At 50.5% G+C, this 6,000-nt stretch overlaps 1 long non-coding RNA gene across 1 annotated transcript; it reads right to left on the bottom strand.

Annotated features, from left to right (window-relative positions):
• Positions 1–2,675: 2,675 nt before the first annotated feature.
• LOC109458904 (uncharacterized) lies at positions 2,676–5,406 on the bottom strand. Its single transcript, XR_012498280.2, has 3 exons — positions 5,099–5,406; positions 3,355–3,442; positions 2,676–3,197 (listed from the first exon to the last, which is right to left on the bottom strand). It is a non-coding gene; the product is annotated as an uncharacterized LOC109458904 (long non-coding RNA).
• Positions 5,407–6,000: the final 594 nt, after the last annotated feature.

The raw sequence follows: 6,000 nt of genomic DNA on the forward strand, positions 1-6,000 counted from the left end.
CATCATTTGATGCGCACTTGGTTGTTTCCACTTTGGGACTGTTGTGATTAATGCTGCTATGAACATCAGTATACAGCTCTGCAGGTTTTTATCCGGGGATTTTTTTTTACCTCCTCCCTGCAAAAATGCCCAGGTTCAGGGCACATGAGGTGCAAAGAAGTAAGTACACCCCAAAGGTCTCAGTCTGATCCCTTTGGTATGAGAAAGGGGAGGATACTTAGATTTATTGAGTGCCTACTGTGAACTAGAAGTGCCTACTGTGAACTAGAAATGTTGTGTGATACATTTTCCTTTTAAAGATAAGACTTTCGCAAATCAGAAGAGAGATTACAAAAAAATAATACCCAAGAATACATAGCTGTTGGACTCAAAATTTGGTCCTGGTACCATGTGCAAAGATATCTTATTAAGGACAGGGATCAAGTGTCCAATGATAGGCTAGTTCTTCAGAATTACCAGTCATAAAGCTGGGAGGAAGTTTCATCTATTGGTGTGCAAATTTGAAACCAAAAGATGTTATGTGACTTTCTCAAGATCACACAGCTTGAAGGTGGCAGAAGCATGGTCTCCATTTGGGAGGAAGGAACGCTGGAAGTGCCCTGAGCTATCCAGGAAAGACTTCTGTATTTCAGAGTTTAAGTTATGCTGCAGTAACAAAATTTCCCAAGTTTTATTGTCTTACAGCAGCAGCAGCTTCAATCTCACTCTCATGTTGCCAACTGCAAGGAGGCCACATGGCCCTACTCCATGCATCTTCTCATCCTGGGACATGTGCTGAAGGAGAAGCCTGTAGCTGGGATATTGTGTTCTCTCAGTGAAGTGAAAAGAACAAGAGGCAAAACCACACATTAACTCTTAAAGCTCCTCAGACATGGCTTCTGTCAAACCCACTCTTATTCCATTGACCAAAGCGAGTCACACATGGCCAAGCCTGAAATCAGGGGAGGGAAGTGTCCCCTGTGGTCACATGTCAATGACTGGGCGTGTGTAGTCTTCTTACAGGGAAAGCAATAAATGGGAATATCAGTTCAATCAACCATAGCTTCTAGAAGGCACAGAAGTAGTTCCTTATAATCTGTAAGCCTTAGACTGCTGGAAAACATTCCTTCATTTAATGGCTTTTTATTAAATATCCCCTAAATGCCACATACTCTGCAGGGTGCTGCTGAGCAAAAGCAAATATGTTTTCTGTCCTCATGGAGTTCATAGCTGAGAAAGACCAAGGTTAATTAGAGAAGTACATTAACGATGCTGGAATTCTATTAGGTTGGTGCAAAAGTAAGTGCGGTTTTGCAATTATTTTTAACCTTTTAAACCGCAATTACTTTTGCACCAACCTAATAACATGCCACAGAGGAGAGGTATGTGGTGTTATTTGTGTGTATAATGACCTTGTCAAGAGGATCCGAGAAGCCCAGAACCATGGACACCAACCCAGAGAAAGAACTGGCTTCCTGGGTCCCACTGTGATGCACGCCTGACCTGGTTGCAGCCTTAGGTTTCACTGTGACACCATTTTGTATCATTAGCTGGGTGCCCATGAAGCTTCCGACATAAGGGGTGTGGGAATGACCAACCCCACAGCAGGGCAGGGTTCACCTTGGGCTTTATAGAGGGAAGAGGGAGACCCCTGGCTGGAGGATCCAGAGGAGGCTGCTAGATGCTGTGTCAACAAGGCAAGGTCTGACAAGGGTACAGTTTCACCATTAGGATCCAGCGGCCTCTCTCTGGCTAGGTGTCAGAATGGGTCCTCTGCTGAATGGCTATCATATGACACATCTGACTCATGTGGCTGTTGTCAGGGTGTGAGTGATGGAGCTATGCTCCCTCCCCTCCAAAGATGTCCACATCCTAATCTCCAGAACCTATGAATATGAACTTCCATGGCCAAAGGGATTTTGCAGGTATGATTTAAGTTAAGGGTCTTCAGGTGGGACGATTAGCCCAGAGGGCCCAATGTAATCACAGGGGGTCTTAGATGAGGGACACTAGAGGCATGAAGGACACGTGAGACAAGCAGAGATTAGAGTGATCTGATGAAGGAACCACAGGCCAAGAAATACGGTGCCTCCAGAAGCTGGAAAAGACAGGGAAACCAATTATCCCCTCCAGCTTCCAGACACACTGCAGCACCTCATTTCAGCCCACACTGTGGACTTCTAACCCACAGCACTGTAAGAAACCTTGGTGTTGATTCAAGCCACGCCATCTGTGGGAATTTGTTACATCATCAATAGAAAACGAATAAGATCATGGATGTACAAGTCTTGGAAAGTGCTGGAAAGTATTTGTGTTGCTCAGAGGCAAGCGGGGCAGGGATGGCTGCTGAATTGATGCCACCACGTTCCTGAAGATAAGTTTGTCAGACTCACCTCCCTATCTACTTGGGACCCTCTATTGGTGGATAAAGCTCTGAAAGAGCTAGGGGCTCAAGTTACCCCTCATGCACCCACGCAGGCACACCTACTGCCCCTCCCACAGAGGGGAAGACCTTGGGGCAGAAACAGGAACCCCTTCCCCCTCCTCCTGCTCTGGAGTCTCTACTGGCCCTTGGCCCTGGTGTCACATTAAAATCACCTGGAGAGCTTTAAAACCATTTCAGAGATTGGGCCCCACCTCAGAGATTCAGATTGGCTGGGTCTGTCGTGTGGCCCAGGCATCAGCATTTTTAAACACTTCCCCAGGAGCGCCCAGTGTGCAGCCAGAGTTGGGAGCTGCTGGCCAACAGCGGCTGTCCTGCTGGTCTCTGGAAGAGTCGAACCCCCTCACTTTCAGGGATGCTGGTGTCCAATTTCTCCCAGCCCCTGCAGCCTGGCTGGCGTCAGCTTTGCCCACTAAGCCAGCTCCTCCCAGACAGGCAGGCTCAACCATAAATTTTAATTCAAAACTTTTCCTTTTTATTATTTTCAAATGCTCAAGGCCCTGAACATGATGGAGAAGTCTTTCTCACGCTGTGACCTGCAGAAAAGCAGAGAGCTTCTCTTTGATTTGAACTCCCCTTCAAGAAGGTGCCAGTATTTCAGCATCCCACACCCTACACACACGCACATGCACACACGTACGCACAAGCGACTCACAGTCGCTTGTGAGTGCGCGCACACACATGCGCACATAAAACTGGTTATTTGCAGCTGTGGATACTGTTCTCTCCAAGTGCGAGGCCAGTTACTCCTCAGCTCTGTATGGCGGCTCATTCTCTGTGGCCAAACGGAAAGAAAATCCAGATAATCATGGATAATGTAAGTGCTGACAAGTACGGCGCATGACTCCACCTGTGCAGGCCGCCGCCTCAATGCAACACATGTAACTTGCTGCGGCATGAGTTCCGGCTGTTCGGCGTCCCTGTGAGCTCACCTGCATTCCTGGGTTGTTTTGATTCTTGACCGTGCGCCTGATGCTGTGTGCCTGAGAGTGACTGAGCCCCTTCTGGCTGGCCTCCCACCTGGAATATTGAAACCCAAAGCTGAAAGCTTGCTCAGCACCTGGAGAGAATTCCAGGTTTTGCTTCGGGCCCTGTCCTCCACTTCATGAGCCTAGAGTGGAAGGGTCCATCCTCAAGGTCACGTTGCCCCAGACAGCGGCCACTGTTGGTCCAGGAACCCTCAGGAAGTCCCATGGCTCTGGTGAGCTAAGGAATCTGATCCAGTGGGTTTGGGGCAGGGCCTGAGGTTCTGCATTTCTGACAAGCTCCCAGGGATGCTGACACTGCCCGTCCCCGGACCATTCCTTGAATAGCAAGGCCTGGGGGGTTCCAAGTGGGTCTGGATCTAGGCCTGGAGCTTTAATGGAAATATCTCTGGTTTATAGGCAGAAAAGCCACAATGGGAGTCATAGGGTACAGTGGAAGGACAGCACCGAGGTGTGACCCATTCATGGCTGTGGCTGACAAGCAGTGATGATGTCGTTAAAAAGCCTGCAGTAGAAGAGGTCTCCCTTTTTCTGTGCTTCTCTTCCAGCCTCTACTCGGCCACACGGAAACCAAAAATGTTCCCTTGCTGGGTCCCTCCTGAAGCACCTGTAGACTAGGCAACACCTTCCCCATTGTCCGCCCTTCTCTCCAGCCTGCGCCGCTCCCCACATCCCACGCACTGACAGCTAATTCCCACCTCTTCTCAGCCTGGACCCAGGAATACCCCATCATCATCCGCAGAGGCCCAGCCCAGTAGTGGTCACCCCTCCTTCAGCTAGAATGATTCTCCTATTCCCCAGGCCTAGTAACACTGGACATGTCCTGCTCTGAACCTTCCCTAGTTGTGCTGTAATTGTCTCCCCTGCTGGTTTCTGAGCACCTCAGAAAAAGCACCTGCCAGGCACGTGGTCGGCATCCAGTCAATGCCTGGAAATACTGTCTAGTCACTCTGGCTTCCCCCTGTGCACAGAGCCATCTTTCACTAACAATATAACAAACATGCAGCCTGGTTCAGGGCTGGAGGAGGCACAAAGGGCATTATCAGTGCAGGAGACAAAGCAGGGCAGAGAATTACTGCTCTGATAAGAGGAGATTGATGGCAAGTTACCTCTCACTACTCCAACACTCCCCCATAATCGGCTTTCCTAAAGAAACTCCAGATCTGCAGCACAGACTTGCCTGTGAAGCTGGGAGGTGCAGGGCGGTGGGAGCACTGAGGATGCCTCTGACAAAGTTATAGCCCCAGAGGTCAGGGTCAAGCTCTGGGTCTCTAAGGCCACGGGGCCTGTGGTGGACGTGAGGCCTCAGCACTTTCATAATGGGATAGGTTCATTTTCTTCCATCTTTTGGGGGGCGGTAGGTCTATGTTAAGGGCTTTGTGGGTCCCCGGGCACTCGCTTTTGGGGAAGACAGTCCCTGTTTTATCAAAGAGATTAAAATTCATCCCTGGCTAACACTGGAACACATTTTAATGTAAGTATTAGAATGATGGTTAACTTAGATGTAATATTATGTTTTGTAGATATTAAGTTCAATATGTATTCATTTTAGTTTTGCGTTTTCACTCCCTGTCTTTGAGGGCAGGGATCTGGGTGCTAAGTGAGCCCCCCACCTCTAGAGCCCACGCGACCCTCCTGGCTGGGGGTGGAGGGGGAGGGGGATCTGGGGAGCAGGAAAGGGAGGTTTCACCTTCGGCTTGTTTTATTATCTTCTCAGGCAGCCATCAGTGCTCAGCTCATGGCGTCTCTTTTCTTCCTCTTATCTGGAGTCTTCCTCCGAGCTCCAACCTCTCCATGAGAGAGGGGAGTGAGTTCCCTTTAGGGTAGAGCCAGGAACTCAGTGACAGCCCAACCTTAAGCCACCAGGAAGTCATGAGGACCAAGAAATCGACTCAGGGGTGTGCTCTTTTTCTTGGAGAGGGGCTCTCCAGTGTGATTGCACAGTTGCTTCTTTTCGATATTGCATGAGCCCAAAGCTCGTTCTAAGGGCCCTGGCTTCTGCCCAGGGTGGCCCTTGCCCAGGCCCACAGCCCTGATCTCTGGCCATTCCTCTCCACCCTCCCTTCTTCCCCCTCTCCCCCTCCGCCTAGCCCTAGTGTAGGAGCCAGGTGTCTTCAATGCCTGGCCCCTGCCAGACGCCCCCGGAAACACACCTGCAGCCTGAAGCCTCCTAACCAGGGCTGGGCCAGGCAGGTGCACGCTCCTGCAGCCACCACCACTCCACATTCCAGGGTGCGCCTCACCTCCAGGCTGGCTCAGACAAGCAGCTCCCCCCCACCCCACCTTCCCGCCAGCTCCGGATGCACAAACAGAGGCCTCTCCCTCTCCCTGGCTGGGCCTAATTGCAGCCTGGATGTGTCAGGAGGGACCGAGGAGAGTGCGTTAACAAGCCAGGAGGCTCTTGCTCTGAATTCTTTGGCAGTCAGGACTCCTGTACCAAGTGTGAGGCCGAGAAACGGAGACGGTGCAGGGACGGGAGCTAATTAAGCTGTAAGGCATCCCCAGAGCCCCAGTTCATTTGTAATTATGTTCTCTGATCTCAGAAGCGCCTCGGGCGCTCTGGGAGAGCTGGGAAGAAAAGGGGGAGCAGAT

The sequence above is a fragment of the Rhinolophus sinicus genome, chromosome 15 (genome assembly GCF_057876585.1).
Source record: "Rhinolophus sinicus isolate RSI-liver-muscle chromosome 15, RSI-T2T, whole genome shotgun sequence".
Taxonomy (NCBI): domain Eukaryota; kingdom Metazoa; phylum Chordata; class Mammalia; order Chiroptera; family Rhinolophidae; genus Rhinolophus; species Rhinolophus sinicus.